Source organism: Xenopus laevis, chromosome 2L (genome assembly GCF_017654675.1).
Source record: "Xenopus laevis strain J_2021 chromosome 2L, Xenopus_laevis_v10.1, whole genome shotgun sequence".
Lineage (NCBI taxonomy): Eukaryota > Metazoa > Chordata > Amphibia > Anura > Pipidae > Xenopus > Xenopus laevis.
In genome coordinates this window covers 60299170-60324635 of record NC_054373.1, presented here as the reverse complement: position 1 = coordinate 60324635, position 25466 = coordinate 60299170, and the positions used below count along the sequence as shown (strand labels likewise).

General features: G+C 40.6%; 1 pseudogene; it reads right to left on the bottom strand.

Moving 5' to 3' along the window:
* The window catches only part of LOC108707476, a 32690-nt pseudogene extending 7667 nt beyond the window's left edge, over positions 1-25023 (bottom strand).
* Between the last annotated feature and the right edge of the window lie 443 nt (positions 25024-25466).

The window sequence follows — 25466 nt, the reverse complement described above, 5'->3', positions numbered from 1 at the left end:
TGCTGTCTTGGGGATGACGTGCCTGGAAAGCAGAAACCATACCAGATCTGTACTCCTGTCATCTCTGCAGTCACAGGCCGATCGGTGGCTGACCCCACACCAACTGAAGATCGGAAAAGTGGTGTGTGACAACGGAAGCAATCTGTTGGCAGCACTGAGACTGGGCAATTTAACACATGTGCCCTGCATGGCACATGTTCTGAATTTAATAGTCCAACGTTTTGTCTCGAAGTACCCAGGATTCCAGGACATTCTCAGACAGTCCAGGAAGGTGTCGGCCCATTTCAGACGTTCCTACACAGCCATGGCACGCCTTGCTGACATTCAGCAGCGGTACAACATGCCAGTCAGGCGTTTAATTTGCGACAGCCAGACTCGGTGGAATTCAACGCTCCTCATGTTTGAACGTCTGCTGCAACATCAAAGAGCCGTCAATGAATACCTGTTTGAACTGGGTGGTAGGACTGGATCTGCAGAGCTGGGGATTTTTTTCCCCCGTTACTGGGTGCTTATGCGCGATGCCTGCAGGCTCATGCGCCCTTTTGAAGAGGTTACAAACATGGTCAGTCGCACCGAAGGCACCATCAGCGACCTAATACCCATTGCTTTCTTCCTGGAGCGTGCCGTGCGACGAGTGACAGATGAGGCTGTAGACCAGCGTGACGAGGAGCAGGAAGCGCACGATTTCTGGTCGGAATCACCAGAACGAGCCCAGGCACCTGCTGCAACGCAGGGAGAGGTGTCAGAAGTGGAGTCAGAGGAGGAAGGTGGCTTTGTGGAGGAGGAGGACCAACAGGAGCAGGCTTCCCAGGGGGCTTGTGGTGACCTTTTGGGGACCCCTGGTCTTGTACGTGGCTGGGGGGAGCAGACCGTGGATGATGTAGTCCTTGATAACGAGGAAGCGGAGATGGATACCTCTGCATCCAACCTTGTGAGAATGGGGTCTTTCATGCTGTCATGCCTGTTGAAGGACCCCCGTATCAAGAGGCTTAAGGAGAAGGACCTGTACTCGGTCGCAACGCTACTAGATCCTCGGTACAAGCATAAAGTGGCAGAAATGTTACCAACGTACCACAAGTCCGAAAGGATGCTGCATTTACAAACCAGCCTGCAAAACATGTTGCACAATGCTTTTAAGGGTGATGTCACTTCAGGAACTCATCAACATTCCAGGGGCAGTGGTGCCAGTAATCCTGCCACGAGCGCACCTGCAAGGACAATGCACTTTGGCCACTCTGTAACGTCAGACATGCAAAGGTTTTTCAGTCCAAGGCAGCGCCAGAACCCTTCTGGATCCACCCTCAGAGAACACCTCGACCGGCAGGTAGCGGACTACCTGGCATTAACTGCAGATATCGACACTCTGAGGAGCGATGAACCCCTGGACTACTGGGTGCGCAGGCTTGATCTGTGGCCAGAGCTGTCACAATTTGCCATGAACCTCTTGTCTTGCCCCGCCTCAAGTGTCCTCTCAGAAAGGACCTTCAGTGCAGCAGGAGGGATTGTAACTGAGAAGAGAACTCGCCTAGGTCACAAAAGTGTGGATTACCTGACCTTTATTAAAATGAATGAGGCATGGATCTCGGAGGGTTACTGCACGCCGGAAGACTTGTTCTGACTCCCCATGCAGCTGTCCTTCTCTGCACGCCGCATGACTCCACACACAGCTGTCCTTTAGCGTCCTCCTCCCTCCGCCACCGTTACAAACTAGGGTGCAAACCCTACTGGTTTCATTTTAAGCAAAACTTTTTGGACAGGTAAATCCTGAGTTTTTCTGGCCTCTGTGCTTCAGTGGCTGCAACCAAAAAAAAATATATTTTCAGCATTTATATGGCATATTTTTTCTGGCCTCTGTGCTTCAGTGGCTGCGACAAAAAAAAATTAATATTTTCAGCATTTATATGGCATATTTTTTCTGGCCTCTGTGCTTCAGTGGCTGCGACAAAAAAAACATAATTTTTCAGGAAAGTACACATGCCTAATTTTTCAGGGTTCTGCAACAGTGGCAACATCGCATCTTTTATGGTCACCGCAGGTGATCAATAAAGTAGACCAAAACTGGGCCCACACTGCAGAATCAGTGTTTTTTGGTTCACTTCACTGTACATTGAATTACCTCTGCCTGACCGTGCACGTGCGCACAAGCACGGTGACTGCTAAACACACCACTACAGAAATATTGCCACCAACAGGACGAACATCCTGGAGGTGACAAGCAACTAGTAATTAAAAACTATTATTTGCTCACTTGACGGTATCATTCATTAAAGCTCTTTGCGTTTTTTTGCGTTGCAGTAAGCGCCGCGTTTTGTCTTTGCGTGTGAACAGGCTGTAACCTTTACACGACTTGATTGGCATGTAGACGCCGGACGTTTTAAAGCAGTTTATTACACAAGTTTAGAAATGTAGTGTGATTTCTGCCCTTTACAGAACTCTGCAAGGATTTGATGGACATTTTAGGTTAGGTAGCTTTGCTGGCTAGTAATCTACCTTCTACTGCAGTGCTCTGTATGTAGCTGCTGTGGGCAGCTGTCCTGCTGCTGATCTCTCATCTGCTGACTGCTGCCTGCTGCCTGTAACCCAATAGTCCTTGTAAGGACTGCTTTTATTTTCTTTTTTGTTTTTTTTACTTTGCTACTGTAAGAGCCCAGTGCTATTAGTCTAGCTGTGTTGGGGAGTGGGACTGGTGTGCTGCTCCTCCTAGTAGTTCACCACTACCAGCACCAACCAGAGTCAAAATTGTTACAAAGTATCTTATTTGCACCTGTTAGCTGTTCTGAGCTCCCTGCCAAAAGCTAATTAAGTTAGAAACTGGCTTTTTTCTGGCTGTTCAGTGCAGAGAAAAGAGGGACTGGTGTGCTGCTCCTCCTAGTAGTTCACCACCACCAGCACCAACCAGAGTCAAAATTGTTACAAAGTATCTTATTTGCACCTGTTAGCTGTTCTGAGCTCTCTGCCAAAAGCTAATTAAGTTAGAAACTGTTTTTTTTTCTGGCTGTTCAGTGCATAGAAAAGAGGGACTGGTGTGCTGCTCCTCCTAGTAGTTCACCACTACCAGCACCAACCAGAGTCAAAATTGTTACAAAGTATCTTATTTGCACCTGTTAGCTGTTCTGAGCTCTCTGCCAAAAGCCAATTAAGTTAGAAACTGGTTTTTTTCTGGCTGTTCAGTGCAGAGAAAAGAGGGACTTTCCAGTACAAAAGAGGGACAGGGGGTTGAGTGGTCAAAAGAGGGACAGTTGGGAGGTATGCAAGTGCCACCTAGCTGTGTGAGCTTTTTCACATTCTGTCTAAATAACAATAATAATTCCGTGTCCATAAACATCACCTGAGTGATGTTTTTACAGCAGCAATAATATATTCCGTATCCACTACTGTATACGTTGCCCTTGCAGGCATTGTTTGCCCAGTCTTTAACCAAGTGCCACCTAGCTGTGTGAGCTTTTTCACATTCCGTGTCCAGAAACATCACCTGAGTGACGTAGTGTGATTTCTGCCCTTTACAGCACAAAACGAAGCGCTGTGTCAACAATGTATTTTTCAGATACATTTTTGCTCTTGATCCCCCTCTGGCATGCCACTGTCCAGGTCGTTGCACCCTTTAAACAACTTTAAAATCATTTTTCTGGCCAGAAATGTCTTTTCTAGCTTTTAAAATTCGCCTTCCCATTGAAGTCTATGGGGTTCGCGACGTTCGCGAACCGTTCACATTTTTGGACGCAAGTTCGCGAATATGTTCGCGAACATTTTTTCCGCCGTTCGCTACATCCCTAATGCCAAGGTGGCAAAAAATGAGTAGCAGCACTGAACTTGAGTTTTTTGAGCCTTTCAAGCATTTTCAAGCATTTTTCTCACTGCAGTATGATCTTACGTTTATTATCACCTCCCACAGAGCTTGAAATGTGTCTATAATCCTATTTAAAGAATCTAAGCATAAGCATCAGATTGAGAAGTAAATTACAGTCTCTGTTCCAGGCATGGATTCTAGGTCAGTATGGAGAAAGCTAAGGCTATATGGTCCACTAAAAGCAGTGGGGTAGGAAATGTACATGGGAAACACAGTTAAATACAAGGTCACTAGAGGGAAATGATACAGGTATGGGACCTGTTATCCAGAATGCTTGGGACCTGGGGTTTTCTAGATAATGGATCTTTCCGTAATTTGGGTCTTCATGCCTTAAGTCTACTAGAAATTCATTTAACATTAAATAAACCCAATAGGCTGGTTTTGCTTACAATGCGGATTAATTATATCTTAGTTGGGATCAAGTACAAGTTACTGTTTTATTATTACAGAGAAAAAGGAAATCATTTTTAAAAATTTGGATTATTTGGATAAAATGGAGTTTATGGGAGACAGCCATTCCGTAATTCGGAGCTTTCTGGATATCGGGTTTCCAGATAAGGGATCCTATTCCTGTACCAGGATCTGAGACGCTACATGTTTGTTCCTTTTAAGATTTCCAGGATACAACCTCCTCCCTTCACCTTTTTCGTGACTTTGTTCACAGGAGCCCATTATGCAGGGGCATTAACAAATCATTTCTATTTCTCCTCATTAAAACAATAGGAAAAAATAATGTTCAACAACACAAACCCTATTTATTGAGCTCAAGTTGAAAAAGGGGATACATGTATTAAATCACTGGTTATAATAAGATTAAAATCATATTCCCTTTTTTCAGTTCAGTTGTTTTCAGATAATAAACTAGAAATAGTTTTAAAATTACTTATTTTTGAAAGTTTTTCTAAAATTAAAGTTTAAATGTTTCTATTTCTCGCTGTGAAATATTAGGCTGGCATTTCAGCAATCTATTGGTAGACCCTGAGCTGTTCTAATTTGCTACATTATCTTATACATAGCTTAGCAGCATCTGGTTAATATTAGCAACACAGGAGCCCATTATGCAGGGGCATTATCTGTCCACTCGTAATCTAATTACTTTGGAAGGACCAAACATGGAGTTAGTTCAATATTACTGTTTGCCCTGTTTAGCTCAAGAAATAAATAATGTCTATTTCTCCTCTTTAAAACAATAGGCAAAAATAATGTTCAACAACACAAACCTTATTTATTGAGCTCAAGTTGAACAAGAAGATACAAGTGCAAAAACTTATTTTTAATCCAAATTTGCTACTAACCACTGGCTATAATAAGATTAAAATCATATTCCCCTTTTTCACTTCAGTTGTTTTCAGATAGTAAATTAGAAATTCTTTTTAAAATCGCTTCTTATTTTTGACAGTTTATCTAAAATTAAATTTCAATGTTGCTGTTTCTTACTCTGAAATGTTAGGCTTGCATTTCAGTATTTAATTGGTAGACCCTGATCTTATCTAATTTGCTACATAAGCTTATACACATTTTAGCAGCATCTGGCCAATATTAGCAACTGTTGTATCAATTATAACAAATGACTTTAATGAAACTCAGGGATCAGATTAGAACAGTAAACAAATCCCCTCCCAAAGCTTCTTGAATATTTAAAAGATGTAAAAAATAAAAATAAAAAGCTGTTGAAAATGTTATTTCTGGTGAATAGAAAATTATTTCAAGTGAACTATAAGAAAACAAGGGAAATGAAAAAAGTTGAACAACCTCTGAAATGCAAACAGAAAAGGGAGCAATATAAATGCCTATAAATGATGCAAAGATAAACTCTAAAAAATTCACTTTACTAATATATAAATATAGTTTTTTTGATCCATTCTTCCTGTGTGCTGTACATGCAAATTTAAAGTGTGAATATATATCTATCTCCCATGCCTCCTTTTTATATATCTTTTTTTGCACCTGCAAAATTGTGGGCAATTATTTGTCATGTAAAATACCACCCAATCCTCACCCCTAAGGTGAGCATAATGACAGTCACAGTCTGAATCACAGAGATAATACTTGCACACACACATATTTACCCAAACAGAAAGATAGCGCCCCACAAAGTGAAAACTACAAATACAGTGGTGTACTGTGTGCATATAACTGCAGTAAAAACAAAATATGGTTTAGTGATGGGCAAGTTTTATATGCAGTACACCAAAAAAATACTATATGTACTGTGTTCATATTACCCTACACTAAATACCAATAATACCCTTTTTGGTAGGTGGGGCATCATAAGATGTGGAAATTAGAGAAGTCTGTTCCTAGACCATTCTTGACTGATGTGCTACTACTTGGCTATATTATCTAAGAACAATTATGAACTAATTTAGAACCATTATCAGTAAAAATAACTAAGGATTAGTTGATTTACCATCGTGAAATTCAAAAGCCACTCTGCTAATTTTCTGAGTCAACATCATCAAGGGCCTTGAGAAGATAAGAACATTTTTTTATTCGAATAGACAGGCAACCAATGACTCTCTCACTATTGCTTAACAACAGGTCTTTAATTGGTTTGAAAATAAACATTTAACATAAGCTTCGTCATACTGAATTAATAAAATTTGATTTTTAAATATTATCAATTATGAATTCTGAAGTAATCAAGTTACTCTTCACAATCCACTTCTCAGCATCTGTCTCTCTTCATTCTCTCTTTATGTAAAAGTTGGGAGTCTGATTTTGATTAACAGTTAGGTCTAATACAGCTTTTGGGGGGGTGCTCTTTTCCCCCAGAAGATGTACTGTATTAGAACTCACTCAGAAATCCTATCTCTCTACATTTAGAATTTGTACCAAAGTCAGGTATCTTGTTATATTTTGTTTGTGCCGGAGTCAATTATTTGAGTGAGCTCTAATACATCTGCTGGGAATGGAAGCCCCCTAAAAGATATTGCTAAAAAAACTAGGAGAAATAAGAATGCAGCATAAAAGGAATCTAATGTAGTGGATTGTTGGTAGTTGCAGTTACACACTCTCCCAAAATTCCACTAGGGGGTGCTAGATTACTTTTTACATCCACCTCCACGTGCCTTGCTTAAAAGTTGGGTACTTACAAACGTTTAAGACTTTAAATTCATTCAACAGAATAATCAGGATGATTATTCAGTTCAGTACACATGAAGACTAAACAGTCTGGTCTCTTAGGGAACCCCACAGGTGAATATGACCGCAGCAAAATCTCCATTAGATTCCTTTTATGCTGCATTCTTATTTCTCCTAGCTTTTTAGCGCTGACTCATACAGACTGTGATATTGTTATTTGCCACCCGAGGAGAAACGGGAAATACTGAGTCAGAACCAAAGGAGAACCCCCGGGAACTGTAGTTACGCTATTATTTATTTTTTATTCTATCTCCTGCATGGAGACAAAATGAACAGAAACAGAGAGGGAAAGAGTGAAGATAAATTTGATATTTCAGAAATTGTAAAGCATTTTTAATTGATTATATTTGCAAAGTTTGTTTTTTTTGGTATGAAGAAGCTTATATTAAATGTTCGCATTTCACAATGGTGGTGGAAACTGAAGATTACCAACAGGATGAGGGACACTCATCATATAAACTTGTGCTAATTTAATAATAAATGCTCATCCTTACACAGTGAAGTCCATCTGATCTTCTGCAGGGTATAGAAATCTCTGAATATGGAAAAGTGTCAGATATCCCATAGTTAGGAACAGAGTATACCTAATGAGAGACACACATAGTATTGCCATCCTAATGCCAAAAGTTCACAAACAATTAAGCATAATGAGGTACCGCCTCCATTGCCAAACTTACACATGGACTCTTCTAGAATCAGCAAGTAGCAGCAGAAGATATCCTAGGGTCAGTTCTCCAACAAGAAATAGGGAAAGCCTAGGAAATGTACAGAAATACACAAGAACAGGTGAAATAACTTTTTGGCAAGAAAGATTCTCAACAACTCCCTTTTAAATTAGGATTAATACAATGAATTCTTGGGGAAATTAAGTTTTGATGGTCAGATTTCTGTAGTCCTGTTAGGGTGAATTGAATGATCAAAACACTTAAAGGTCAAATATCGAGGGTTAATTAACCCTCAAATTCGACCCTCGAAGTTAAATCCTTCGATTTAGCGCAAATTCTTCGATCGATCGATCAAAGTAAAAATCGTTAGAAAAGTGATAGGGAAGGTCCCCATAGGCTAACATTGTACCTCAGTAGGTGTAAACTATCAAAGTATGTAGTCAAAGTTTTTTTTAAAGAGACAGTACTTCGACTATCGAATGGTCGAATAGTCGAACATTCAATTGAATGTGTTATAGCTCTCAACAGCTTAAACCAGCAGGTTGGACACTGCTGATTTATGTCATTCACCCCATCAGATCAGGGCCTTGGCATTCCTACATTGCAAGTGACGCATTTTAAGAAATGCAAGTTGCTGCAATGTTTACAAGGAAAGTATACTTTTTTATCTCTTGTAATAGTGATTATTTTTATAATGTTATTTAATAACTATATACACATGCATAACATATATTCTATATGTAGTCTATAATTCAACTTCTAAAGGCAAAAAATTAAAAGCTGGTTAAGGTCCACTGTTTGCATATACCAGTGGCGTAACTAGATGTTACTGGGCCCCACAGCAAATAAATTTTAGGGCCCCAAACATATCCAGAGGTTGTCCTGTTTTACCAAATGTATTGAAATTGTACATGAATTTGAGCCTCATGGGGCCCCCTATACCTCCTGGGCCCCCTGCAGCCGCAGGGTCTGCTTCCTCTGTAGTTACGCCCCTGGCATATACATATGTTCAAGTATTGTTGCTTTACCCAGTTTTTAAAGGCTACCATTCATTGCATCCGGTGAAATATAGACACAAGATTCCTGTCAGGTAAAGGCACTGTGTTATATTAAGTGCATTGTGATGTAAAGAGATAAAGTGCTACATGAGATTGTAAATCAGTAACACTTGCATGCACATGTGGATTATAATATTTTAATATACAATATCAGAACTTGGCCATTTTAGAGCTAGGATGGGCCTCATGGTTATAACATGTAATATTGTTTATATCTGTAGGGAATTAGTGCAAAACCATTGCACGTATTCCTGTAAGGCGATCAGGCACAGTGAATGTGTCTGTGCGCTGTAAGCTGTTACCTAGCAACCAGCTGTTCAGTGATTTCAGTGCAGCAGGAAGTGAAACAGCAGTTAGTGAGTGGCTGGTAGGAAGATGAAGTAGCAGATGTACCCTAAGAAGGGCTTGAAGATACAGGGACTGTTTGTGGAAGGACATTAAAGGACTTTGCATTCTTTAGTTAACCAGATAGTTAACGCAAGCAAGTTAGTTAGTGAGGCCCTATTGCCACCAGTTAGGCAGGAGTGCTGCATGTTCTAGTTGCCCATTTATTTTAGATAAACATTTATTCAGTTTACCCAATTCTGTGTGTTTATTATTACTGTAATATTACTAAATAGCAGCAATGTCTCTGGAGCTTTCCCTTTAATCATAGTCATCCCCTTCCGTAAAGTATCACCTGTAGATATTTACAAGGAAACCGCTGAACACTGCGGTTTCCTTTTAAAAATCTACAGGCGATACTTTACAGAAGGGGATGACTTTGAGATGTTCAATTTTAACTACCAAATTGTGAGTGCAATATTTTATTAGTGATTTTTATTAATAAAAAGTTTTTACACTATATTGTGTTCCACATCAATCTATAGCAAGGATCTCGGTTGGGAAGTTCGTTTGGAAGTTCGTTCATTTTTACATGCTGATTATCATTTGAAATGTTTGTAAGTACCCACCCATTATCAGCAAGAGGTGTATGTTTACAATCTAGAGACACGGCTTTGTGCATTGTATAAGTGGGTGAAGGTGCGCTGACCTCTACAGTATATTGACTTTTATTATTTCTGTATTCACAGAGGGGCCACCCGTAGTTATATTCCTGAATCCCACTAGGTGGAGGCACTGCCAGACATTATCCTAGCAGTAAAGACAAGCATATTGACTTTAATTCTACAAGAAAATGCAAACTGCCCTGTTTAAGTGCTCCTGAAAATAAATACACTGTCTTGGTTTTTGTGTTAGATCCACATCAAAATATATTGTATATTGTATGGATAAGGAAGCACTGAATGTGGAGAAATACTATTCACTTGATTACCAGATAAGATGTGCAATACCTAGTAATTATTGCCCTATGCTAATTCCCACTGTTAGAAAATACAACTGCTACTGTATACCTAGAAAGCACTATTTACAAGACAATGTTTCTATTGCGTACTAGCCAAAGCAGTAGATGGACAGGGAGATTCCAAACAGAGAAGCTATGCTGTGTCTGAGTTTTGGACCACATTGTGAGGTAGGTAGATACCAGCGGAACAAGAATACCAGGACTAAGGCTGATAACTGTCCAGTCAGGAAAATGCACTGTGAACAGAAAAACAGATTAAGATAAAACATTTTGGTAGGTGCTATATAAAGAAAGGATAATAAAAATAATACATAAGACATACACTCTGCATTTACCTCTCTCAAACTGCATTCTCTAACCCCTGTGCAAAATGCTGTTTAAAGTTCTCAGGACTGCAAATTAACTGAACAGAGCTTGACTCCTGGTCCAAGCATTATGCACCATATATTCAGGTCTTAGAACAGTGCATTCTCAATCTTTGTGTCTGGCCCCCTGGAGGCCACTTAAGTGGATATTTGGGGACAATGCCTATTTGCTCTTCTAGATACTCCTGGGAAGTGTCAGATAGGGGGGTCCGGCTGACCTGGGCTGTTGCTTCCCCCCGGGCCCCCCGGGCCCCCCGTGCCCCAGCTGCAACAACCCTCTGCCCACCTTCCCCCAGCCCGAGAGTGCCTTCTTTTCTCTGCTCTTTGCAATCAGGATGGAGGGAGGTCAGGGAACACAATATAATGCGACCATGCAGAGCCCATTCTGACCCTGCTCCTGGGCGCTTAGCATGAAGGTCAAATAGAGGGGTTTTGGGCATAAGCACTTAATTGCTCTTCTATATATTGCTAAAATTATGACTGGTACAACAATATTCTTATGTACCAGGAACCCTGTTATGAGCTACCCACACTAAAGGTTTGATGTACAAAGAAGGCTTGAACCAAAAAAATCAACCAAAAAAATCTTACAGCGCTGTCTTAGAAGATAGAAGTATCTCTGCTTTAGATAATGTAGGGGACTGGCAAATTAGTCTCACAGTATTATTTTGCAGGTAGTCCCCTAGTGTTTTAGATGCCTAACTGGGTCCAGTTAGGAGGTGGACCTGTTTCCTTATCCTGCCTAAACTTATAACCCCTGTAGTTCAGCCAATGCCCAGTAGACGGCACTGTTCTAAAGTATAAAGTCCTGGGCAGTCATGTGCCCAGGGTCCATTTTGTGTAAGCCCTAGCCTGAGCAGGCAAGCAGGGTAAAGTGGAACTTAGACAGGTCAGGATAGGCTACTCACCTTGAGAGGTCACTCTAGGAGTGGCAGACAGTCAGGCTATTTAGCTGAGCAGCATGAGGCTCCTCCGAGGAGTGTAGTGGGATTAAGATCCCTACTAATTGCCCAGAGAAGGGACTAAGTATAAAGAACCAGGGATGCAGAGATTCCCACTGAGTTCCACTTAGGGAAAAGGCTAAAAGCTGGATGTACCTTCCTCGCTGCTGTGCATGTTCTCTTCCCTGTGGGGATTGATACTGACCAGTGGTGCTGTGAGTATATGCCTATCCACTGTTGCTATATGATTCTGCTTGCTCTATATGTACAGTCCTTTGTTGATTATCTTGTTCAACATATATATATATATATATATATATATATATATATATATATATATTCTCTGGTTACATTACAAGAACCACTGGTGCCCAGTTATTGTGAACTGCACCAAGTTACAGTTGTACTATACCCTGCCTCCACACCAATTGCGAGGGCTTACCCCCTAAGAATTAAGGTCTCATCCAGAGCAACGTATTGTGTGAAGCTTATAGTGAGAGAACAGTGCACTCAATTTACTGTTGAACTGGCCTATAGAGCTTGCAACATGGTACAATATTTGGGTAAATGCCACTAAGACACCTATCTGTGTAACCCTAAAAGAGAAGATACTGATGGTTTCACAAATGGTTTCCACAGACTACTTCCCCAAATTGCTGGAGGGGTTGTGGCAATGAAGGAACATTATTGCATATGTTCTGGACCTGTCTAGCTATTCAAGTGTACTGGTCTATAGTAAGAGGATGGTTACATAAATCTTTATTGTTTGAACCCCAACTAGATCCATTGACATTTATACTGGGAAAGAAAATCCCTAAGCTTAAAAAAATTCTCTCCTTACCACAGGCAGATATGTCATCTGGGGAATCAGAAAACTGTTCAACCGCCATCATAAATGGACTTTCTGAAGAAAGTCTGCTTCATCAGAAAAATATAGTACTTAACAGCACATTGAAATGATACAGTGGACCTCTTCTGGAGCTACTGGGACTTCATTTGGCACTTAATTTGTGCAAAACTCTATTTTCGATTCAATTTATGCATTGCTGAATACACACTGGGTTCACATAAGGGCAGAGCCCGAGGTGGGACAAAAGAGTCAATGCCACTGCCATTGCCATTAATAGGATAGACTTTATTTTTATGATAAGTCTTACTGAAAAAATGGCCAAAATGTTGAAAATGTTATGACCAGGACTAGGGGTAGGCAGAAGAGGCAGCTGCCTAGGGCACAATAATAGGGGGGGGGGGTGCTGGGCAGCTACCTCTTGTCTTCTGCCTACCCCTAGTCTGCACCTCTCAGTTACTCCCCTTCCTTCCCGACACCCTCCCCTCCTTCGCTCACCCCTCTCCGTCATGTGCAGATGTGCGCTGAAGGCAGGGCTTGCCTAGGGCGTCTGGCCAGGCACGGCCCTGGTTATGAATAAATGTTACCTGTTTGTTTCCCCTTTTCTATTTTGTTCTAGCTACACTATATAGTATGACTCCTGTTCTAGCCAGCATCCTCCATAACATTTTTCTTCTGGGGTCCCCCCCTTACGAGGGATAATGTGTCACTTCTAACTTTCTGTTTATCTCTTTGTATAAAAATGCAAAACTTCAATAAAAAGAGAGTTACGAAAAAAGGTATACTTGTTCACCACAGTGAGAAAAGCTGAAAAGCTGAAAAGCAAAGAACCCAAATATTTTTGTAAGTAGCTTTTACTTGATCCGAACTAAAATATAATTAATCCTTATTGGAAGCAAAACCAGCCTGGGTTTATTTAATGTTTATGTGATTTTCTATTAGACTTCTGGTATGATGAACCAAATTACGGAAAGATCCTTTATCTGGACCCCAGGTTCCAAGCATTCTGGATTACAGGTTGCATACTTGTATATAATTCTATCTCACCAGTTGCATAAAAATGTATCAAATGTAGCCATTCATTCTTTAGCTCTGCGTCTTCTATGGTGTAACGTTTGCCAAGTTTTGAGTCACAAGACTAATGCCTATGTACATCCAGTTATCAATATTACATTTTTATCTGCCGTACCAAATATATTAACTGTGAGGCCAGAGCCCATCAGCAGGGCCAGCTTGGGAAACTCACTTTTTTTAACAGGGGGTTGGAGTCCTTACAAGTGTAACATATAGGCTTAGAGTTCATTGGAACATTACGTATTATTGATTTTTTTGGGCCCCAGAAATGAATGGTTCCCTAGCATTGTAAAGCATGTAACCCATTACTTTGCTCCGGTCAACAAACTTAATCTACCTGGAGCTGCAAATTGTCAGTGGCCAGATAAGTGTCTCTTGAGACTTAAAGGTATATTGTCATGGGAAAAACATTTTTTTCAATATGCATCAGCTACTAATGCTGCTCCAGCAGAATGCTGCACTGAAATCAATTTCTCAAAAGAGCAAACTGATTTTTTTACATTTAATTTTGAAATCTGACATGGTGCTAGACATATTGTCAGTTTCTCAGCTGCCCCCAGTCAAGAGCCTTATGCTCTGATAAACCTCAGTCACTCTTTTACTGCTGTACTGCAAGTTGGAGTGATATCACCCCTCCCTTGCCCCTCCCAGCAGCCAACAACAGAACAATGGGAAGGTAACCAGATAGCAGCTCCCTAAAACAAGATAACAGCTCCCTGGTAGATCTAAGAACAGCACTCATAGGTAAAATCCATGTCCCACTGTGACACATTCAGTTACATTGAGTATGAGAAACAACAGCCTGTCAGAAAGCAGTTCCATCCTAAAATGCTGGCTCTTTCTGAAAGCACATGACCAGGCAAAATGACCTGAGATGGCTGCCTACACACCATTATTACAACTAAAAAAAATACACTTGCTGGTTCAGGAATGAAATTTTATATGGTAGAGTGAATTATTTGCAGTGTAAACAGTGTTTTAGAAATAAAAACTACATCATAAACATCATGACAGAATCCCTTTAAGGTAGAACAATACATATGCCCTCTGTATATACATAGACACGCATGTTAATAGTTGTGCACTATATATATTTATATAATGTATAATATGACATTATATACATATTGTGATTCTTACACATAAACATAATACATTAAGGGAAACAAGAATATAACCTGTTTCTTTCCTGACACATAGATGGATACATCTACCATCCATCAAGTTCCATTCATTTCTCATACTTATGTTTCATTCATACACAGTCACAGTCTTACAGAAATGCACATATAGTATAGAGAAAATAAATGATCAATGTATATAGGTACAAACCTGTTCTGCTGGTAGATTAATAACCATGTGTCCCACTGTTTCCATGGGTCCCCATCCATCAGTTGCAGCATAGCCCTGTCATTCCCTCTCTGAGTGTGTTTCACACTGACTGTAACTGAAACTAAGCTGACTCTTTGCCTAGTGAGCCTCGCCCATATACCACACTTGCAAAGATCTCTGCAAGGAGAAAACTTGCTCCTCACTGCATGGCATCACCGTACCATTGTATGGAGGGAGTACATTCACACATTTTAGGGAGTGGACCTGAGAATCCACCAAAAAGGTTTGCTATTGTGTGCAAACTGGGATTACAGTTGTCCTGACACCCTTACAAAAAAAAAAAAGAAATAAAAAATTAGCAATCAGGATGAAATCTTGAAGTACAAAACATGTGATGCTACCTTCTCTAGAAATATTATACTAGCCTAGCCTTACATATAATTGGCATAAAGTAGCATTAGTACCAGATTGCAATCAAAGACATGAGGCAATCTAAGCAACTTCTCCTTAGCAGTTATATAAAAAAACTGTGAAGTATGGTGGTACTATAATAAATAGCAAGTACTGGATGCCATTTTTAGTTATGCTTCTGTACAGGTCCACAGATTCTATTCACAAAGTGACGACACTGATACTATACACAGTCTAAAATACAACTCTGGGGAAAGCTGGCAACTTTCAGCTGGGAGGCATGAAAAAAATGTACTTACAACTAGTGGGAGGTATAATAACATATATTTGCTATCTGATTTTTTGCTATGGGTTAATACAGACGTTACACATGTTACCTCCATGTGCTTAATAAATGGGGAATTTATTACGCCATGGGTGCTGGTGCTGGAACTTGGTGGGCTAGGAGGGTGTAAAAATAACCTATTTTTGTTGTAAAGCACTTATATATACAGAGCAATGTCAATCTCACACATCACTGAATTTTTTATATCGAAAGTTTGGGACAGTGCTTATAGCAACATGTCATATACCAAACAGTGCAGATTAGAGTCCTGCGCAGCATTGATTTCTAAGACCTGTACCTGACCCGAACCCGCAGTCCGTGACCTCAACTGCAACCTGCATATTTACCCACTTTTAACCGATACCCGACCCGGACCCGCAACTGCCTTATCCACAACCCGACCCGCAACCCACTGACCACCATCAAACAGGAAGTGGTGTTGCTGCAAACCGGAAGTGACGTCATCATCAAAAGTGGGCGGGACAGAAACAAGTTTTGCAAAATATAGACAATATAACATAAGATAAGAAACTTAGATAAGACTTGCAACCCACCCCGTGACTCGCAGACCTGCATCTATACCCGCGCCTGAAAATCCTACCCTCATTCTGCAGGGTACCTGCTTTTTTTATGGGTAACCCGCGGATACCCAACCCGCTGCAGGACTCTAGTGCAGATTATTGAGAAAAATATTTGCAAGAAGAGATTATACTAGGAACCAGTATTGAAAGGTAAAACTATGCATAAAAATATACAGAAACGTATGCTATATTATGTGCATTAATAATACCATGAAAGGGTTAACAGGTGCATCAATACAATCATATGAAAGCCACTACTATTCCTGCATGCAATGCAGTGCATTTGATTATAAGATTATAAAAGGTGTCAGTAATACAGGAGTGTGGGGTATATGCAAGCAAATCCTTACATTACTCGGTGGTAGGGGAGGGGTTACTGTGGGTGACTTAAAGGTTGAGAAAGAGATGTGGAACAGTAGGGTGTTGGCACAGTTACCAAAAACAACTCTTTTCTGTCAGATAAGTATGCAGATTTCGTTTCCTCCAACAGTACAGCACATGAATGGAAGGCTATTCAAGTAAGAAAGTTAAAATGTACCTTGCTCAATGAAAAGAGTTTCAATCCTTGAATGGAATTATAGGCTAGTCCACACTTGCCAGTTGTAGATAACTTTACAGCAGTCATAGCAATTTAAAGGGGAACCATTGTGAAAATGAAAATATAATAAATATAATCAATATAATCAATGAAAAATTCGGTGCAATATCCCTTTCCATATCCACTACAGTACAGAGACTATTGTACTACAATTTACATGTTTATATTCTAATTCCTTCTAGGAGATAAACAGCAGCACAATAAAGGGACCACATGCAATGCCAACAATCTATCAAGCCTGAAAAATATACAGAAATATTTGTGTTCAGATTTATAATGAAACCTGGTTTTTGGTTCATAATAATCCAGTCCTGGCATTATTAAAGTCAGTGTCTCAGGCTATATTTTCTGCAACTTCTGGCAAGGGTATGGGAAGCATGTGCTATCATGCTGCCTGTAACACATAGGAGCGTCTACCATCCTATATTAAAGGGGTGGTTAGGTTAACTTTTAGTATGCCATATAATGGCAAATTCTAAGCAACTTTTTAATTGGCCTTCATTTTTTATTTTTTCTATAGTTTTTAAATTATTTACCTTCTTCTTCTGACTCTTTCCATCTTTTAAAAGGGGGCCACTGACCCCATCTAAAAACAAATACTCTATAAGGCTATATAATTATTGTTATTGCTACTTTTTAATACTCATCTTTCTATTCATGGCCTCTCCTATTCATATTTCAGTCTCGTATGCCACTCAATGCATGATTGCTGGTAGTTTGGACCCTAGAAACCAGGATGCTGAAATTGTAAACTGGAGATCTGCTGAATAAAAAGCTAAATAACACACAAACCACACATAATAAAAAATGAAAACCAGTTGCAAATGTCCCAGAATATCACTCGCTACATCATGCTTATAGGGGAACTCCACACAAGATCTTCAATAAACGTGAAACTGTTTTGTTTGCCAAAGGTTGATTTACACTTGTCAAATACAGGTGGTTTATAAGGTCACCCTCTGGTGATATAGCCTGATTCTTTGTTTGGTAGTGTTATGACAGGGTAATGGCGTGCACTGACATTGTGATCAAACACACCACAAAGGACAAAGTGTAGTGATATGGGATATCTACTTTCACTACTCACTGTTTTTCACTGGGTTAAACGGACAATTCATTATATATAGGAAGCCACAACACAAAGTTAAAGGGATACTGTCATGGGAAAACATTTTTTTTTTCAAAATGCTCCAGCAGACTTCTGCACTGAAATATGTTTTTTAAAAGAGCAAAAATATTTTTTTATATTTAATTTCGAAATCTGACATGGGGCTAGGCATATGGTCAGTTTCCAAGGTGCCCCAGTCATGTGACTTGTGCTCTGATAAACTTCAGTCACTCTTTACTGCTGCACTGCAAGTTGGAGTGATATCACCTATCTCCCTCCCTACACATCAATATTACAACTAAAAGATATATACTTGTTGGCTCAGGAATTACATTTTACATGGCAAAGTGAGTTTTTTGCCATGTCAACAGTGCAATTTAGAAATAAAAACTACACCATAGAATCAAGACAAATCCCTTTAAAGGAGAAGGAAAGGTTAAAACTAAGTAAGCCTTATCAGAAAGGTTCACCTAAATATACCAGTAAACCCTCAAAGTAGTGCTGCTCTGAGTCCTCTGTCAAAAGAAACACTGTATTTCTTGCCTTCTATTGTATACACATGGGCTTCTGTATCAGACTTCCTGCCTTCATCTTAAATCTCCATGGCATGTGCATGCTCAGTTTGCTCCTCTTCCCCCCCCCCCTTCTCTGCTGTAATTTGAGCCCAGAGCTATAAGTGAGCAGGGAGAGACTCGGGCAGGATGTGATGTCACAGCAAGCTAATACTGCAGCTGCTATCCTAAACAAACTGAAAGCTTTTATAGCTTTTTTTTTTATGGTAAAACATTCCATAGAATAAATATAGCATTCTAGTTTGCACTATTGCAGCTAATCTATTGGCAATAAAATGCCTCCGTAGTTTTTCTTCTCATTTAATGTGAAAGTTAAGTAGACAAACTGCATTGTATATTTCATATCTCAGTACAAATGCTCAGCAACAATAAACAGCTTAACACATATATTTATTAAACACCCAACTTGATAGCCTTTACCATCTGATCTCTAAACCCCAAATACCACGTCAAAGTAATCCTCATGCAGTGTGCCTTCAGGAATAGGATGTCCAATAGCCTTGTGTGTGAGCTACACCTGCAAGATGATTCCTGGCACCTCTGTGTATAAATGAGCTACAACATCTGGGGAAGGGTGTCAGGTAGCCCTTTGACCTGTGCCTAAAATTAAGCACAATTATTATCTTGTGTCCCTGTGTAAAATTGAGCTGTCCTTCCAAGGTCACTGGCACCCCAGTGAGTAACCGAGCTGTGTCTTGAGGGTAAGGGTGCCTGCCAAGTGGCAACCCTGTGAGAATGTGAGCTATGACCTCAAAGGCAGGCTGTTTGTCCTCCCATCTCTAACATAAAGAAATGTAGATATGTTTGAAATGTTTAATATCAAAGTACTTCTCTATACGGTAAATATTGTATGTTAAATATTGTAAGCCCTAGTGGCCGGTCCTATACTATCTTACTATATTAGTTAATGAAATTATGGCACTAAGAATATTTTGGAAAGTTTAAATTTCCCAATTTAATTCCCAGTATTTGGCCAACCTGTGCTTGTATTTTCTCCCTCACCTCCCTATATTTTCTACCTTTGAAAAGTCGCTGTTAATGTATCACTAACTTTCTAACAGAGCACTAGGCGCTACAGGGAGTATTAAAATGACTGCCTGCTTACAGCAGTATAACTATAGAGTTCCAACTGTCCCCTGGGGCAACTGTGGGCATACCCTTTAGCATATCAAATAAGTATTCTGGCCAAAGGATGTCAAAGCTGCTCTTGTTTCACGTGACACAGGGATTGGCAACTCCCAATCATGCCAGGTACCTCACCCACCATGCTGGGAAAGTTAGTTTGTTCAAAACTGAGGATTGTTATTCCTATTCATTTGCTCTGTATTCTCACTAGTGCCACATTGTCTGATGACTAAAGCAAATTTATATATAATATGTTTTGCAGGAATGTAAGGTATGAAAATATCTTTTTTATTTGTTACAGTCTTTAAGGAGAACTAAAGCCAAACTAAAGAAGTAGGCTATAAATGGTGTACATTATGTGTTGGGCTTCTGTACCATCTCAAGGCAACCACAGCCCTTTAGCAGGGAAGATCTGTGTCTCCAAAGATGTAGCCCTCCATCTTATTTTCTGCTGATTCACTGCACATGCTCTGTGGACCCACTCACAATATACAGTACACATAGAATATAAATGTCACAATATAAGGCTGATTAGTAATTAAAACAGATAATTACTACATGGCAGCACAGAAACCAGTGCAATTAGCATCAGAATTTAATAATCAGTCCTGTAGCATCAGTTTATATTACATGCCAACCTCATTTTCTGCTGGATAATTTGCGATGACCCCTAAGCTTAGCTTCTCAACAGCCGCTCAGAGCCCACTGAGCATGTGAATGTCACAGACACTTTCCAAGATGTTGACCCCCTGTGACAAGTTTGAAGTCCTGGATCATTGCTGTTATTGAGATGCTGAAACTTTAGGCTAGTACAATAAGTTCATTATGTAAAATATGGCATTTTAACCATTCATTTTTAGGGTTTAGTTCTCCTTTAACATAACAGTTTTACATGATTGGCAGAATCTGTTCCCCAATAAACTGTCTACTAATAAAGTGCAAATACTGTATGGCAGGCATTCATTTGCTGATCATACAGTGCTACCCAGGTCCGGACTGAGAATTAAAATAGGCATACCTTTTTCAGAGGGACAGTCCCTCTTTTGACAGCTCAACCTGAGGTCCCTCATTTGTACTGGAAAGTCCCTCTTTTCTCTGCACTGAACAGCCAGAAAAAGAAACAGTTTCTAACTTAATTGGCTTTTGGCAGAGAGGCCAGTACAGCTAACAGGTGCAACTAAGATACTTTGTAACAATTTTGAGATAAGAAAATAAGTAATTTTAACAGTTTAGATAAGGAGAAATATTTTCAAATTTTTATAATGAACGTGGTAATAATGGGGTGTGGCCACAAAAATGGGTGTGGTCAAAAAAATTGCCGCACTACACGCAGAAAACATTTTTGTCCCTCTTTTTACTTCCAAAATGTTGGGAATTATGAAATAGGCCCTGGCATTTCAGGTACACAGAGGCCCAATCAGCCCACACAGAGGCCCAAAAAGCGCCTACCAGCCCACTAAATACTGACTTTCTATGGGACCTTATAGCAGCCCCCATTTGCCAGAACCCACAGATTGCCAGTCCGGGCCTGGTACTACCCATAAATCAATTCAAATCAAATGAGCTTTAGTGGCAGGACCAAATACATTTAGTATTGCCAATGCAGGTAGGGTTGCAATGGGTGGGGTTAGGGGGGCAGTTTACGGTAATAGGGGAAAGTCCTGTCTCTTTCAGTCTATCACAGTCTCTATCGGGCAGCTATTGTCAGTGCCTCTTCTCCCAGTAGATTGTATAGTAAATTATACTGTATATATCTACTTTTTGCCTATTTCTCACCAATGCATATATACAATGACTTTAAGCAGTGGCGTACCAGAAAGTTAATGGGCCCCACAGACAAATAATTTTATGGCCTCCTAAAGTTTGTCAATAAAATATTTTAATTACGCGTCTTATCAGTCAGTACCCCCACTAGGATCCCTTATACATCTCTATACCTGTAATAAAATTACCTGCGCGGCAGGGTCGCCCGCTGCGTGTTTCCTAGGCGCCATGTTGATTCTTAGGGAGCGCACGGCGCACCTGTGCGCCCCTTAAAGGTACGCGCTGGTGTTTATTGCGCCAGCGCGCATTGGCGCGAAAATGCGCACGTTTTGGCGCGCATTTGGACAGTATTTAAGGCCCATTCTGACCCCCAGCCAGTGCCCGTTATAGGATCTTGCTCCTTGTGGTTCCTGAAGCCTTGTGCTATCTGTTTGCCTGTATTCTGTATTCTGATTATCCGGTTTGACCCCTGCCTGTTTCCTGACGACTCTTCATTCTGTATCCTGACCTGTGCCTGAATCTCAACCACTCTCCTGCTTGAACCCTTCTGATTGATTAACCTGGTTTTTGACCCTTGCCTGCCTGACTACGATTCTGATATCCGCCTGCCTCGACCCAGCCTGTCTGACCATCCGCCTGCCTAATCCTTTTGTACCGTGACCTTCGGCCCAAAAGACTCTGCTAACAGCCGTGCCCCTTTGCCAGCCAGAACATCTCACCTTGTACCCCTCGTTAAGTCCAGATGGCACCCAAGTAAGCTGAGGGCTCCTCCCGAAGCCCAACGGTGGTCACACTACTGGTGAAGCCGAGCTGAGACCAGGGTACTTGGCACTTGTTCTGGTATTGGGTGACAATACCTCCTGCCCCCCCCCCCAGGAGTCCAGTTATAGTTCATATACAATAGACCATGAAGCAAACACTAACTGAAGTTCTTTTTAAAGAAAAACAAGACATCCTGCTAAACTGTGTACATGTGTACTATGTAGGGTTGCCACCTCACCCCTTTAAAACCGAACAAATATGGAATCCAGAGCCTGCATGGCTAATTAGCAATTCATTTAGCTTCATGCTAGTAATACTGATTATTATTGTCATGTCCTTTAAAAATTTTCACATTTTGTAGGGTTAAAATTAGATTCAGCCAATCTCTCGGATTTGCCTGAATAGAAATCCTGCTGGAAATGGCTCAGATCTGGCTGAATCCCAAACTGAATCCTGTATTTGGTGCATCCATAATAGAAATTACAACCTATACACAAGCACATTACACCAGGCTGGCAGTCTTATAAGACTTACATTGGATAAAATCATGGAGAAGAATTGTTTTCACAGTTTTCCTTATACAAACTACAAACTGTTTTGCTGTGCTGCATAACAGGTAACAATAAATGCTAAACTCACCCTATAAGAACAAAAGAGCACTTTCCATTTTTTACAGTTATAGTTATTTCAACCTAGGAACCCTGGACACCCCATAACAAACACATGCAAAAGCTCATCATGCGTCACCAGTCTTTAGGTCTCTTTAAAATGGCAGGAAGAACACATACTTTAATGTTATCTTTAGCCAGCAGATGGAGCTCCTTGGCTTTCCTATTGCTTTGTATATTGTTTTGTGCAGATGACTATACTGTTTAAGTGTTTAAATGGTATGTTTGCTCTAAAGCATTGGAAAGCTACTTTAGGTAGCTATATGACAAGGAGAATGGGCTCTGAATAAAAATTACAAATATGGAATTACAATAAAATGTTTCTCATTGCCCTCAGTAAAATTAAAGATGGCAGCATTGGGTTTTTCAGTGAGAAAATGCTTGAGTACATCACGATCTACTAAGTGTGTCTGCACACAGGTTGAAGCTTTTCAAACCAATACAGACGAGTGAGCCGAGGAGAGCGGAACATCTGTTTCTTGGCTCACATTTACATGCAGCCCTAGAAACAGCTACTGTATTAGTCGAACAGCTCTCCCTGAGACCTATCCTGAAGGATTTTGCTGCCTGAACTGATAGGAGCTCCATGTTTTTATGCTGTAACCACTGCTCTGTTTGAGGCACATGATAAACCCCACTGTGCATTAATGAGGAAAGAAACAGGTCCAATACTGCCCTTACTGCCTCTTTGCTTTAAGGGCAATGGCAGACTGGTTGCTGTGTTGCCCACAAGAAATTCTGCAGACTTTTGGAATCAGCTTGTACAGTAAAATCTATAAATACACATGTAAATAGGGGTACTGTGACTTACAAGTACAATATTCCCACATCCTAAATACAGAATGAGAGACAGATGGCACTAATACCCCAAATTCATTAAATACAGTCAGAGGAAGTGGAAACTTTAGCCCTAAACACATTAAATACAGTAATATGCCATGGGTCCTGACACCTCAGACACTCCCTTACCTTCACAAAAAAAGTAGATTATCTGTAAGCCTGAAGTATCTTTCAGCACACTTTAGTTTAAAATAAGCTCAGTAATCATCTTGAATGGTAAAATGCACCCATGCCCACTAGTGGTACAGTATATGTAAGAATACCACAAACAGGAGATATACTGTAGGAGGAAAAGGTAGAGACCTAGAGACTAGAGCTCATTTACATGCAATACTGCAGTTGTAGTTGCACAAATGTATCTGCAGTCAGTTGTGCAAATAACATTCATTAAAGGTACTCTTTTCCACTTCTGTATAGATGTGTTCTGCGCCACACACTTATTGACACAGGAGCTTTCACCACTTGCAAAGTAGGTGGTAACTCCAGGGTTCCACAGTGCCGTGTGTTGATTACCACAGAGCAATTACACCAAATGAAAAAGATACTTCCAGTAAAGATACACTGGCACACAAGGTAAATTGCAGTGCAGGGTGACCCCTTGGCACTGCAATTTACCTCGTGTGCTAGTGTATCTTTACTGGAAGTCTCTGTTTGGGGATTGCCGTACCCTTTACTCTGTGCACCGGGTTATCTTCTAACAGAAGTGAGGAGTGTGCTCCGCTTCATCCTTGTTCCAGACCAAATTAAAAAGACACACACATCACTTAATCATCAAGTGTTAGAAATTACGCCAAACAAAAATATCCAGCATAATTGCATCCAGTTTATGATGAAGTAGGCACAATTGTAGTAATCTTAATGGATCGCCCATAATTGCATTAGACGCAACCTCCACAGCAAGCAATGATGCTGGAATTGTGGGGAAAATTATGCAGTAAATAAAAATAAAAATAAAATAAAAATAAATTATAGAAATATTATTTGCAATGCACATAGTGTAGTATAGTGTTAAAAGTACACCATAAAATACTAAACCCATACCTAATGTATATCATAATAAATGACCTATTAAAGAATCTTACCAAACTGGCATAAACCAATCTGTATACTCTTACACTGAACACCTGACCTAACTGAAAGTAAAAGACACAGTTCTGCCCATTATTTCACTAATAACCCAGTGTCGGGATCCCAAGGGTACTGGCACCATCCTTCGGCGCAGACGTCGAAATCCTCAACTTCGTGACCCAGTGCGTCTGGATTCGATGTAACATTGTGACGCAGCGCGTCGGGATTCGATGCAACGTCTTGACGCAGGTGACGTGACGCAGGCGACGTGACGTGTCGATAGTGACGCTGGGGCCTATTTAAACCTTCTTTCAAGGTCAGGACTTGGCACTGCTCAGACCTCGTCTTGGCTACTCACCCTAAAACTTTTAGAACTCTACTTCATGTATTGATTTTGGAATTCATTTAGACTACGCTTGCTGATCTCACTTACTGCTGTGACTCTCTGAATTTCTCTGCTTTCCTGGTTTGACCTTGCCTGCCCCTGACTATGCTGGATTTCCGCCTACCCTGACCCTGCCCGCCTGACCATTCTATTTCTTTACCACAGAGAGCCGTACTTCGCAACCACCATCACTGTCATTTCGGCTCCCATACCTTCCCCTACCAGTTTCTCCTCTGTGCATATTGGAGGACACACCATTTGGGGTACTGTAAGAGCAGCCTTCCTCCAGCTAATTGCTTCCAGACTCTGGTAAGCCTGATAGTATGTTTGAGTCAGGCAGATTGGAACCAGCTGGGGAAGCTATGGCTTTAGAGACTCTATCTCAGCAGATCGCTGCCCTCACACGAGCTGTGCAAGATCTTCAAGGAGGATATCAGAATGTACAGGCTCGGCTCACTGAACTACAACCCGCTGCTCCAGTCACTGCCTCGGCCTCCACGTCCATTGCTACCTCAGCTCAGGCATCTTCTGTGTTACCTCATCTGGAACCAAAGATAGCACTTCCGGACAAGTTTTCTGGTGATCAGAGTCAATTTCGTACCTTCTGGAGCAGTTGCAGGCTCCTTTTTTCACTTCAGCCA